The following is a 14,349-nucleotide window of genomic DNA, read 5'->3' on the forward strand; positions in this document are numbered from 1 at the left end:
TGTCGACACACATGTACCGACACCCACAACCACACTGGGGCTATAGGAGACAGACCCACAACAAAGCCTGTAAGAGAGACACAGAGGGAGTTCTGCCATCTCACAACCCAGCGCCTATCCCGGTACTGAAGCGAGTAAAAAGACTGCCCAGACCTGTTAGCGCTTTATATATAAATAATTAGTACCAAATCACTTGTGCCCCTCCCCCCCCCCCCCCCGTTTTTCACCCTGTCACTTGTACAGCAGTGTGGAGGTCAGGGCCAGCGTCTCTGCAGCTTCTGTGAAGAGAAAATGGCGCTGGTCAGAGCTGTGAGGGCTAAGCCACGCCCCCTTCATGGCGCGCTTCAGTCCCGCTTAAATTTCATATTTATACTGGCGGGGGTCCCGTAACTAGTGCCCAGGCACAATTTTCACTTCTGCCAGTGCTATTTGAGGGTCATTTGCTGCCCCCACCTGCGCCCTGCACCCTGCATATGTGGGAGCATGGCGCGCAGCGCGACAGCTGCCCGGTACCTCAAACGCGTCTTCTGCCGTCACTAAAGTCTTCTGATCTTCCTATACTCACCCGGCTTCTGTCTTCTGGCTCTGTGAGGTGGGTGACGGCGCGGCTCCGGGAACAAGCATCTAGGCGCACCAAGTGATCGAACCCTCTGGAGCTAATGGTGTCCAATAGCCTAAGAAGCAGAGCCTTTGAACTCAGAGAAGTAGGTTTGCTTCTCTCCCCTCAGTCCCACGATGCAGGGAGCCTGTTGCCAGCAGGTCTCCCTGAAAATAACAAACCTAACAAAGTCTTTTTTCAGAGAAACTCTGGAGAGCTCCTCAGTGTGCATCCAGTCTCACTGGGCACAGAATCTAACTGGAGTCTGGAGGAGGGGCATAGAGGGAGGAGCCAGTTCACACCCCTTTTAAAGTCTTAAAGTGCCCATGTCTCCTGTGGATCCCGTCTATACCCCATGGTTCTTGAAGCATTCCCAGCATCCTCTAGGACGTATGAGAAACTAGACTAGCCCTGGACATACTTACCCTGTGCAATGGATCCAGCGATGATGAGCCCGGCTTTGACTTCACACCTCCGCCCTCCATTCTACTGGACACGCCTGCATTTTACTTACCACTCCCCGAAAACGGCTCCAAACGGTCCGGATCCTCCCATTTACGCCTCCTTCCTGTCAATCTTCTTAGCGGTCGCAACTGCGAGCACATCCATCGGTAGCCGCTGATAATGTCGATATTATCTTAGACCGCAAAGCTATACCTCTAAATGCACTTTTACCGTTGAGCCGTTATGGCCGCTAGACTACATGCACGTGCTACGCACTTTGTACGCTATTTGCGTACAGAGTCCTGCACGTGGTACGCACTTGGCGTACACACGCCGCGCTGAGTGTACAGAGAACACACAGCGAGCGCACACACAATGGATAACCTCTAAACCTTGTTAATGATACAATGTAATGATATGCTTACACTTTAAACTCTTAACAGCAAAGTACTGTAATGATGTAATACTTTTAAACCTTAAGTAGCGCTGGCGGTACAATGTACCCGCAGTGCGTACACCTTAACAATGCTTATACACCTTAAACAGATTATTACACTATAAAGCCCATGCAGGAAAGTGAAAACACAACACTGATTTGTAGTTGCAACCACAGGGTTCTAAGGCCTCAGTGGATTAATTCCAAAAAGGTAAAACAATACAAATCATACACTACAGGCTAACAAGTAAATCTAAACAGAATAATGGCTACAGAGAATGTACATACGTAAGAATGTTCGCAAGCGCAACCCGGCTCGGTCCTCCGCTGGTCATACAGATAGCGTTCAGAGTCTTCTGACCGGCCAGGCAACAATGGACTTTTTATACACAACATGCATACACAATACAATGGTCACTGTAATCTCATTGTCCATTGGACACAGGGATGTGTCTCTACATTACAGAAAAGGTCATAGGTGGATTTGAATAGGTGGGCGATGTCTTTCCCCAACTGCTCTTGTGGGTGGTATCCTCTGGATTCCCGCCGCATACATAAAATACAGTAAAATAAGAATTTACTCACTGGTAATTCTATTTCTCGTAGTCCGTAGTGGATGCTGGGTACTCCGTAAGGACCATGGGGAATAGACGGGCTCCGCAGGAGACTGGGCACTCTTTAAAGAAAGATTAGGTACTACATCTAGTGTGCACTGGCTCCTCCCTCTATGCCCCTCCTCCAGACCTCAGTTAGGGAAACTGTGCCCGGAAGAGCTGACATTACTAGGAAAGGATTTGGAATCCAGGGTAAGACTCATACCAGCCACACCAATCACACCGTACAACTTGTGATAACTATACCCAGTTAACAGTATGAACAATAGCTGAGCCTCATTCAACAGATGGCTCAGAACAATAACCCTATAGTTAAGCAATAACTATATACAAGTATTGCAGAAGTCCGCACTTGGGACGGGCTCCCAGCATCCACTACGGACTACGAGAAATAGAATTACCGGTGAGTAAATTCTTATTTTCTCTGACGTCCTAGTGGATGCTGGGTACTCCGTAAGGACCATGGGGATTATACCAAAGCTCCCAAACGGGCGGGAGAGTGCGGATGACTCTGCAGCACCGAATGAGCAAACTCAAGGTCCTCCTCAGCCAGGGTATCAAACTTGTAGAATTTTGCAAACGTGTTTGATCCCGACCAGGTAGCAGCTCGGCAAAGTTGTAAAGCCGAGACCCCTCGGGCAGCCGCCCAAGAAGAGCCCACCTTCCTCGTAGAATGGGCTTTTACTGATTTAGGATGCGGCAGTCCAGCCGCAGAATGTGCAAGTTGAATCGTGCTACAGATCCAGCGAGCAATAGTCTGCTTAGAAGCAGGAGCACCCAGCTTGTTGGGTGCATGCAGGATAAACAGCGAGTCAGTTTTTCTGACTCTAGCCGTCCTGGAAACATAGATTTTCAGGGCCCGGACTTCGTCCAGCAACTTGGAATCCTCCAAGTCCCGAGTAGCCGCAGGCACCACAATAGGTTAGTTCAAATGAAACGCTGATACCACCTTAGGGAGAAATTGGGGACGAGTCCTCAATTCTGCCCTGTCCATATGGAAGATCAGATAAGGGCTTTTACATGACAAAGCCGCCAATTCTGACACACGCCTTGCCGAAGCCAAGGCCAAAAGCATGACCACTTTCCACGTGAGATACTTCAACTCCACGGTCTGAAGTGGCTCAAACCAATGTGATTTTAGGAAATCCAACACTACGTTGAGATCCCAAGGTGCCACTGGAGGCACAAAAGGGGGCTGAATATGCAGCACTCCCTTAACAAACGTCTGAACTTCAGGCAGTGAAGCCAGTTCTTTTTGAAAGAAAATAGACAGGGCCGAAATCTGGACTTCTATGGATCCCAATTTTAGGCCCATAGTCACTCCTGACTGTAGGAAGTGCAGAAATCGACCAAGCTGAAATTCCTCTGTTGGGGCCTTCATAGCCTCACACCAAGCAACATATTTTCGCCATATGCGGTGATAATGTTTTGCTGTCACATCCTTCCTAGCTTTTATCAGCGTAGGAATGACTTCAACCGGAATTCCCTTTTCCATCAGGATCCGGCGTTCAACCGCCATGCCGTCAAACGCAGCCGCGGTAAGTCTTGGAACAGACAGGGCCCCTGCTGTAGCAGGTCCTGTCGGAGCGGCAGAGGCCAAGGGTCCTCTGAGATCATTTCTTGTAGTTCCGGGTACCAAGTTCTTCTTGGCCAATCCGGAACGATGAGTATAGTTCTTACTCCTCTCTTTCTTATTATCCTCAGTACCTTTGGTATGAGAGGAAGAGGAGGGAACACATAAACCGACTGGTACACCCACGGTGTCACTAGAGCGTCCACAGCTATCGCCTGAGGGTCCCTTGACCTGGCGCAATATCTTTTTAGCTTTTTGTTGAGGCGGGACGCCATCATGTCCACCTGTGGCCTTTCCCAACGATTTACAATCAGCTGGAAGACTTCTGGATGAAGTCCCCACTCTCCCGGGTGGAGGTCGTGCCTGCTGAGGAAGTCTGCTTCCCAGTTGTCAACTCTTGGAATGAACACTGCTGACAGTGCTATCACGTGATTCTCCGCCCATCGGAGAATCTTTGTGGCTTCTGCCATTGCCATCCTGCTTCTTGTGCCGCCCTGTCTGTTTACATGGGCGACCGCCGTGATGTTGTCTGGCTGAATCAGCACCGGCTGGTTTTGAAGCAGGGGTTTTGCTTGACTTAGTGCATTGTAAATGGCCCTTAGTTCCAGAATATTTATGTGTAGGGAAGTCTCCTGACTCGACCATTGTCCTTGGAAGTTTCTTCCCTGAGTGACTGCCCCCCAACCTCGGAGGCTTGCATCCGTGGTCACCAGGACCCAGTCCTGAATGCCGAATCTGCGGCCCTCGAGAAGATGAGCACTCTGCAGCCACCACAGCAGAGACACCCTGGCCCTCGGGGACAGGGTGATCAACCGATGCATCTGAAGATGCGATCCGGACCACTTGTCTAACAGATCCCACTGAAAGATCCTTGCATGGAACCTGCCGAAGGGAATCGCTTCGTAAGAAGCTACCATCTTTCCCAGGACTCGCGTGCAGTTATGCACCAACACCTGTTTTGGTTTCAGGAGGTCTCTGACCAGAGATGACAACTCCTTGGCCTTCTCCTCCAGGAGAAACACCTTCTTCTGTTCTGTGTCCAGAATCATACCCAAGAACAGCAGACGCGTCGTAGGAACCAGCTGCGACTTTGGGATATTCAGATTCCAGCCGTGCTGTTGTAGCACTTCCTGAGATAGTGCTACTCCGACCAACAACTGCTCCCTGGACCTCGCCTTTATAAGGAGATCGTCCAAGTATGGGATAATTATAACTCCCTTCTTTCGAAGGAGTATCATCATTTCGGCCATTACCTTGGTAAATACCCTCGGTGCCGTGGACAGACCAAACGGCAACGTCTGGAATTGGTAATGGCAGTCCTGTACCACAAATCGGAGGTACTCCTGGTGAGGTGGGTAAATGGGGACATGTAGGTAAGCATCCTTGATGTCCAGTGATACCATAAAATCCCCCTCTTCCAGGCTTGCAATAACCGCCCTTAGCGATTCCATTTTGAACTTGAACTTCCTTATATAAGTGTTCAAGGATTTCAAATTTAGAATTGGTCTCACCGAACCGTCTGGTTTCGGTACCACAAACATTGTGGAATAGTAACCCCGTCCCTGTTGAAGGAGGGGAACTTTGATTATCACCTGCTGGAGGTACAGCTTGTGAATTGCCGCCAGTACTACCTCCCTTTCTTTGGGAGTAGCTGGCAAGGCTGATTTGAGGTAACGGCGAGGGGGAGACGTCTCGAATTCCAGCTTGTATCCCTGAGATACCACTTGTAGAACCCAGAGATCCACCTGTGAGTGAACCCACTGGTCGCTGAAGTTCCGGAGACGGGCCCCCACCGCACCTGGTTCCACCTGTGAAGCCCCAGCGTCATGCGGTGGACTTAGTGGAAGCAGGGGAGGATTTTTGTTCCTGGGAACTGGCTGACTGGTGCAGCTTTTTCCCTCTACCCCTGCCTCTGGGCAGAAAGGACGCGCCTCTGACCCGCTTGCCTTTCTGGGGCCGAAAGGACTGTACTTATTAATACGGTGCTTTCTTAGGCTGTGAGGGAACCTAAGGTAAAAAGGTCGACTTCCCAGCTGTTGCTGTGGACACGAGGTCCGAGAGACCGTCCCCAAACCATTCCTCACCCTTATAAGGCAAAACTTCCATGTGCCTTTTAGAATCAGCATCACCTGTCCACTGCCGAGTCCATAATACTCTCCTGGCAGAAATGGACATTGCATTAATTCTAGATGCCAGCCGGCAAATGTCCCTCTGTGCATCCCTCATATATAAGACTACGTCTTTAATATGCTCTATGGTTAGCAAAATAGTATCCCTGTCAAGAGAATCAATGTTATCTGACAGGGAATCAGACCATGCTGCTGCAGCACTACACATCCATGCTGAAGCAATAGCAGGTCGCAGTATAGTACCTGAGTGTGTATACACAGACTTCAGGATAGCCTCCTGCTTTCTATCTGCAGGCTCCTTTAAGGCGGCCGTATCCTGAGACGGCAGTGCCACCTTTTTTGATAAGCGTGTGAGCGCCTTGTCCACCCTGGTAACCGGGTTAATGTCAGAAATGTGCAACACACTTTTCATTGCCGTAATCATGCATCGGATGGCCCTTGTGGATTGTACATTTGTCTCATCCTCGTCGACACTGGAGTCAGACTCCGTGTCGACATCTGTGTCTGCCATCTGAGGTAGCGGGCGTTTTTGAGCCCCTGTTGGCCTCTGAGACGCTTGGGCAGGCGCGGGCTGAGATACCGGCTGTCCCAAAGCTGTTACGTCATCGAACCTTTTATGCAAGGAGTTGACACTGTCGGTTAATACCTTCCACATATCCATCCACTCTGGTGTCGGCCCCGCAGGGGGCGACATCACACTTATCGGCTCCTGCTCCGCCTCCACGTAAGCGTCCTCATCAAACATGTCGACACAGCCGTACCGACACACCGCACACACACAGGGAATGCTCTGACTGAGGACAGGACCCCACAAAGTCCTTTGGGGAGACAGAGAGAGAGTATGCCAGCACACACCAGAGCGCTATATAACAGAGGGATTTACACTAGTACAAAGTGAATTTTCCCCCAATAGCTGCTTATTATCACAATTTGCGCCTAAATTTATGTGCCCCCCCTCTCTTTTTTACCCTTTCCGTAGTGTATACTGCAGGGGAGAGCCTGGGGAGCGTCCTTCCAGCGGAGCTGTGAAGAGAAAATGGCGCTGGCTGTGCTGAGGAAGAAAGCCCCGCCCCTTCAGCGGCGGGCTTCTCCCGCTTTTTTTATAATAATTATGGCGGGGGATTAGGCACATATACAGTTTAGAACTGTATTATGTGCATTTTGCCACTTAAGGTATACTAATTGCAGCCCAGGGCGCCCCCCCCCCAGCGCCCTGCACCCACCAGTGACCGGAGCGTGTGGTGTGCTGTGGGAGCAATGGCGCACAGCTGCAGTGCTGTGCGCTACCTTATTGAAGACCGGAGTCTTCAGCCGCCGATTTTCTCCTGTATCTTCCGTCTTCTGGCTCTGCAAGGGGGACGGCGGCGCGGCTCCGGGAACGGACGATCGAGGTCGGGCCCTGTGTTCGATCCCTCTGGAGCTAATGGTGTCCAGTAGCCTTAGAAGCACAAGCTAGCTGCAAGCAGGTAGGTTTGCTTCTCTCCCCTAAGTCCCACGTAGCAGTGAGTCTGTTGCCAGCAGATCTCACTGAAAATAAAAAACCTAACAAATACTTTCTTTTTAGTGAACTCAGGAGAGCCCACTAAGTGCATCCAGCTCTGGCCGGGCACAGATTCTAACTGAGGTCTGGAGGAGGGGCATAGAGGGAGGAGCCAGTGCACACCAGATGTAGTACCTAATCTTTCTTTAAAGAGTGCCCAGTCTCCTGTGGAGCCCGTCTATTCCCCATGGTCCTTACGGAGTACCCAGCATCCACTAGGACGTCAGAGAAATACAGTTAATGTTCATATTCTACTTTTGCACATGACTATATGCAGGAACAAGCGATCTTTCTCTTACCAACACCGTAATGTTACCCTCAAAATACCCTACAGCTGGATACTAGACATCACCTTCCAACCTTTACCTGACCCTTCCTATCATGCAAAAGGCGAATACCTCCGTCCAGAAACTGTTTAAACTAGTAATACTCGCTGACATGGTCTAGGGGAACTATATCTAAAATGTACACTATTTGGGTTAAATATGTAATGTTCTAATAACCCTCTATGCGTTCACAAACTCTACCGTAAATGCACATACCACGCGCTAAGGCGCATGGCCGTGAAAGCTCCGTTACGCAAATTGCGGATATGCGCACGCACGGCAGAGCGAGTGCACGCGCAGCGGGCATGTGCATGGGGTTAGTAAAGGCATATGCATTACAATATTTTTCGACTTTGACACCGCGACGTAACCCGGCGATCCCTGTCGTCGGGCAATGTCGCGCACGTGCACTGTGCCCGCCGCGCATGCATATTCCGCACCCGTTTGCACCGCAGCGAAAAAACGCTGCGTGCGAACGGGTCGGAATTACCCCCTAAGATCCACAATGTGGATTATTTTAATAAAAGAAGCCATCTTTTTTTTACTAAAGCAACTTCCACTTTTGAATTATTTGAAAAATAATTTTGAGAAAAATAGCAGCAGAAAGATTTTCAGGGCAGTTCTGCAGCATGCATATCATATAAATGCATTGGCCTAATAACCTATAAGCACATGCATAGATGCAGCAGTGTAGGAAAAGTATAATTTTTTTTAAACACATAATATATAATGTATATTTAATATATGGGTTAAAAAGAACGAATCCACTGTTGGTGGAGGATAAAAAGATGACAAGCACTATTAATTACAACTATAAATAAAGACGACTTCTGCAAACCAGACATCAAATATGAGAGTGAAAATCTCCACCCAGGGAGTCTGCAGAAGAACAGACCAACCAGGAACAGTCCAGGGTCAGAGCGACAGCTGCAGCAGCTAATCACAATGCCGGGCAGCCCAAGAATAGAAGGTCGGTTGCAGCCAGTGCTGGTAAGAAGGGGGCGGGCGCTGTAGCTGAGTCTGGCTGCAGGGGCAGAGTGAGCTGTGTGTGTGCAGGCTGTGTATGCTGGCGGTGAGGGAAGCAGAGACATAGGGTGCTGGCTGGATCTGGACACCTAGGACGAGCTGCACAGGGAGGAGAAACTTTCTGTAAGTTACAGTCACCTATTGTTATATTTGGCATATTGCATTAAATCTGTATCTATAATAAATATATATATATATATATATATATTACACCTCCCTATAGGATGGCTGTGTGTGCTATGCCTAGTCATTATCAGCTCCATCCTGTGTGATGCTCTCTCTGTCCGCTTCTGCACTTGGCGTTGACCCTGCAGCTTTAGGAACCAGGATTGCCCTATGTATTCTATGCAGCTGATAACCCTTCTTCCCACTGCACTTATTTCATAACTTTACTATGCCAATTGTCTTATTATTTTTGCATAACTAAAGCTAGTGAATGACAAGTATGAACAGCTTCATGCTGTTAAGTTAGGGTGTGGACCGTGCAATCGCACATTGCCTACATCAGAATACATTTCTAGGTTCCATATGATTGTAGCTTGTATGTATCTCTTGCTGACTGTGGACCTATTGTTACATTTATTGTGCAATAGTTACAATAAGCTCATAGCAAGGTTGGGACGTTTTAGGAAAGACCCCTTTGTCTCCCTGGCTGTGATCTGGAGCCCACATGAGTTCTCTTTACGTGTTCCTGGTGTTTGTTGAAACTTTGGAGTTGATGATTAATAAATCCCAAATGTCCTCTTACCGACAGCAGCAGCAGTAAAGCAGTCTGAACACACACAGAGCTTGCTGCATGTACAGTATGTACCAGCATTTTAACTAGCACTGTCCTTGAAGAAGGTTTTACTCACTAGGTTTACTATGACATACACGGAAAGGCTAATCACATGCTCTATAAAACCTGCATTGGATGTTCCTTCTCTAGCTACCTTTTACGTCTGTGCTTGTACAAGCAAGTCTTATGTTTTATCTTTGAAGGGAATATATTGTGCATGGTGAGGCTGTTAATGCAGAGCATATAGTTTTGCAGTCTTCTGATGTTTTATAATTATCTGGAATAATCCACTCCCATATGACTAGTGATCTATTGGAGGTGAACACCCTACCAACAATGGACACCCAGTATACTTGAAGAGCCTCCTAAAGGGCCACATATAAACAGTAATTCCAAATAAAAAGAAACAAACTATTAAAACATTCTCCTCACCCATATACCACTCATTCCCAAAATGCATGGACATACCCCTCACTTGCTCTAAAATTCCACCTCAAACCACTCGGATATTCCACTTTTTCCAAAATACCCCCACATGCCCTCAGACCATCCCATATGCCACTCCACCCTCCCTACATAGCTTAATGCCTGCTCTGCTAGATCCTGAGGAGAGCATGATTTGCAGAATGCACCATACTCGCCCCTCCGTCCCTGATTGGTTGTACTGCTTGACCTCTCTGGTGTGTGAAGAGGTTGAGTAAGCAGAGAATAAGTCAAGACGGAGCTCGGAGCCTGGTGATTGCTTGCTGGGCGTAGATTAAAAGATCAGTAGCATATAGATAGCTAGTAGGTTGACACCAGATGGTCGACAGGTTAAAAATGTTGACCGTTAAATAATCGATGTGCAAAAGTTTTTTTTTTGTCGTTGTTGCAATTTTAACTAACACTTTTGTAGCCTTGCCGTAATCAGCCATCAAGTGCCTACCCCTAACCCCCAAAAATCATTAAAAACCATTTTATCTTTCTCTGTGTCGGCCTTCTGAACCGGACGTCCTTTTCACCATGTCTGCTTTTTGGCCCTGTCGAACTATTGACTGTCCAACTTCCATCCGGATACCATGCTCGCCAGATCACCTACCACAGCCCTCCTAAACCCTTTAATGCATTCACCCACAATTTTTATTTTTTATTTTGCTTCTTTAATGGAATTAACAATTCTTTACTATTCATGTCTTTAAAAGAGGAAATAAAGGGATGGTACAGTTGGTTACTTGACACAGCTACAGAAATAAAGGCTTTCACTCTGTAAATCATTCACTTTACTAAAATCAATAAGGTTTGTAAATGGGATGAAAAATGTTCAGGCTTGTTTCATTTCACCTGGTTCTTCTTTTCATATTGAGGCGCTTCACAAATCACAACACAATATAAAAGACATGGGACAACTGTAGACCTCCAAAAGTGTTTTGATCTTCCACTTGGGTCTAGAGGAAGAACCAGTTTCAGCAAGATGACTGTGGTCAGCAACCGGTATTCGCCTTGCTTATGCGGAATGCCTAACTTCACTAGTGATTTAAAAAAGCAATCCACAAAAACTTGTTAATGAGCATTTTTTTTTTTTTTTTGGCCAATCTAGCGGGTCGCTCACTTCACCTGCTGGGTGAAATGAGCGCCTCCCCCCGCACGCTCAGCACAGATCGCGCTTTGCTGAGCGGCGGGAGAGATGTGTGCTGAGCGGTTCGCTCAGCACACATCTCTCCTGCATCGGCCCGTCTATGTGGGCCTTTAGAATATTCTTGCTCATACTGGCCTTATTTATTACCAGTTATTTATTTAGCGCGCACACATTCTGCAGCGCTTTACAAAGAATATTTGCCCATTCACATCAGTCCCTGCCCCAGTGGAGCTTACAATCTAGATTCCCTATCACATGTACACACATTCACGCTAGGGTTAATTTTGTTGGGAGCCAATTAACCTACCAGTATATTTTTAGATTTTGGGAGGATACCGGAGAACCCGGAGGAAACCCACGCAAGTACGGGGAGAATATACAAACTCCGCACAGTTAGGGCCATGGTAGGAATCAAACCCATGACCTCAGTGCTGTGAGGAAGTAATGCTAACCATTACACCATCCGTACTGCCCTAATCCGTTGATACCATCATGGCGCCTTAATGTAAAAGGCCTCTTATCACTTCTGTGTTTTATCCGGTTTTAAAATGTGCCATAATCTTTTGCTTGTGTCTAAACTGTAACTGCAGCTGTAGCCTTTGTCGTTCATATACAACATGGTATATTTAAAATGAGGCACAGCACTATGGGGCTTCATATTTTGGTTTTAGTTAGACCTGTAAATAAAGTAGTGTCTCGGTTAAACCTACAGTATATTGCCAAACTAAGTGTATGGTAAGTATAATGCTCTATATTAGACATACTACTTATGTGATCCCGATGAGCGGTATGCGCACCGAGTACCATTACAGATTGGTTTGTATATAATTAGGTCTGTCGAGTAATACGCTCCTTTATCCCTGTGCTAAAAGCACATAGTATTTAGGATGGTGCTTCTCTATGGGCCTGATTTTGAGGTGGACTCACTACTGATGTTGGATGTAGTGGAGAGATTTAAAAAAAACAATATTTTTTCTTTTGCTACTGCACATGCTTCCCGATTGTGGGTGTGATTCAGACTGCAGCGATCGCAGTCTGAATCCCTATGTGGAGTTCGCACACACAGCGGGCGCACTACACGGGTGCACTCCGGGAGCCCAGTGAGATGCTAGCAGCATCTCATGGCTGCGATCGCCTCTGCCTGATTGACAGGCAGAGGTGGCTACGGGGCGGGAAGGGGCGTGCCAACGGTGTTGGCGGGGCGCTGTCCGGACCGTTGTGGGGGCGGGCAGCAGTGGCTGCGTGAAGTCACACGCAGCCGCTGTGACCCGGTATGCGGCGGGTAGATGCTTGCCAGCGCGCAGAAGCTGGAAGCGAGCTACTCGCTGGGTGCAAAAAGCATTGCCCCTGTGTGGGGAGAGGGGTAGAGCCAGACATGTGGGGCAGACTGAGCGTCCCCCCGCATGTCAGAGAAAGTGATCGTAGATGTGCTAAATTATCTGAATTTGGCCCTGTGTCCATGCAGTGTTGCAGTTCTAATTTCAGGCGTCGGAAGATGTGTAGTGGGTGTTCAGGGAGGTGTCAGTCATGGGCGTGTTGCATGCTCGAAAGCGGACATAGGAGGCCATACATGGACATAGACGCTGCACCTGCTATGGCTAGTGCATTTGGTGCGACCAGTCGTGGCGTCTAAGGACATGCCAATTGGTACTACTGCATGTATGTACACTGAAAGTGGACACCTCAGTCCTTGCATGTTCTGACATACGGATAAACACGATGGAAGGAGTTTTAATCAGCATTTGCATAAAGTCGCAGACTGACAAACGCCAATAGACGCAGCTGTGGGCGGCTCCGAATCAGGCCTGTATTTCAGCACTCTGGAGAAGTACATGAGCACTTTAGGGGATTAGATATTCATTAACAATAAATCTGCTTTGTGCTTGCAGTTATTGATAGAACTCTGTTAAATCAACTGTGCAAAAACAAAACTACAGTAGGTGACAACTGTAACAGTGTTTTATAAATGAAATATAAAGAACCAACCGTTGTTTGCTGTATTGGCCGTTATTATAAAAATTTAATTTATCGCCAAAACTCTTCGTTTGGGGCACACAGGTGAAAGTACATTTTGCTTTCGATTTTGCAATTTGCAAAGCTAGATGTCACAAGACGGGAAAACAAACAACCTAGTGATGTTCCCTCCAGGCCATAGACTTGGAACACACAATAGGCTAACTTAGTCTGTGTGTGCCTGTTGAGTCCTTCCTCCTGCCGTCGCATGTCCATGCAATGCTCTTTGCTTCTTGGCTATCCAGGAGTCAGGTCCTGAGCCAGATCAAGGTGGTCACGGCCAACAGCTTGAGAACCAATGTGTAAACTTTAACAGTAACTTAGTTATAACCTTGGAGATGTTGTTAAGATTTGAGTGTCATGTCAGTGTGTGTGTGTACAGTAAATGTGTAAAACCTCCCTCCTATGAAGTATCATAGACAGTCTTCTACTATTGTACCAATGGTATTGCCATATATCTAGAATGTATGTATAATCACCTACAGATCTACTGTGTTGTGTTTTGTGGCAGAGCAAATTGTATACTTCTCCAAAGAGAGAAACCTTCCTATTTTAGTGAAAAACTGAAATGTAACCAGACCCCTGAAAGTGTTTTACTGACTTAAGAGATGGGTTATTTTCTAAGGTAATCCTTCTTGGCTACGTAAGAGGGCATTAAATAAACACCCAGAATGGCAGGCAGTTAGAACCCTGACCTGCGTGACATCAGGAGTGATAAAGACACGATCAGTGCACCATCCAGTGCAATGCAAATATTGGGTATTTTGATCCAGGAAAATGAGAGCTAATTAAAGCTTACTTCCACCTTCAGTCAACTTTATTGCTTAAATGTTTTCTTTATTGAAGCATGATAAATTTATTGAAGCAATATATCAAAAACATGTACAGTATGGCAGTAGTAAAAGAGAAAGTACAAAACGCGTCAATGTCTAGTATAAAAGGGGTTTGTTGTGAAAGTATTTGGACCCCCCTTGGGGATGCCCAGCACAGAGCTAGTCTGCCCCGCATGTCTGGCTCCCCCCCCCCCCCCCCCCCAGGGGTGCAAAAGCATCGCACAGTGCTTGTTGTGAAAGTATTTGTAACGGCCATAGGTTTACCGGTTTTCACGGCCATAGGTGTACCCTAGCAATTCCTGGTTCTTGCATATAGGCTTCGAATGTGTACGCAACTGCAAATTAGTTTGATTATTCCAGTGAATGTCTCTTCATTTCTGGACGGCAACTTCACTTGTTAACATTAGCAATTCCATAGCCGAGA

At 47.3% G+C, this 14,349-nt stretch overlaps 1 protein-coding gene across 2 annotated transcripts in view; it reads left to right on the forward strand.

The window, feature by feature from the left end:
• Nucleotides 1-8,659: 8,659 nt before the first annotated feature.
• The window catches only part of LOC134949136 (plastin-3), a 192,663-nt gene continuing 186,973 nt past the window's right edge, over nt 8,660-14,349 (forward strand). Inside the window, exon 1 of one of the 2 annotated variants that reach the window (XM_063937544.1) lies at nt 8,660-8,809. The gene's annotated coding sequence lies outside the window, so the exon portion shown is untranslated. The remainder of the gene's footprint in view (nt 8,810-14,349) is intronic. The other variant, XM_063937543.1, reaches the window with a different exon arrangement.

This window comes from Pseudophryne corroboree, chromosome 8 (genome assembly GCF_028390025.1).
Source record: "Pseudophryne corroboree isolate aPseCor3 chromosome 8, aPseCor3.hap2, whole genome shotgun sequence".
Lineage (NCBI taxonomy): Eukaryota > Metazoa > Chordata > Amphibia > Anura > Myobatrachidae > Pseudophryne > Pseudophryne corroboree.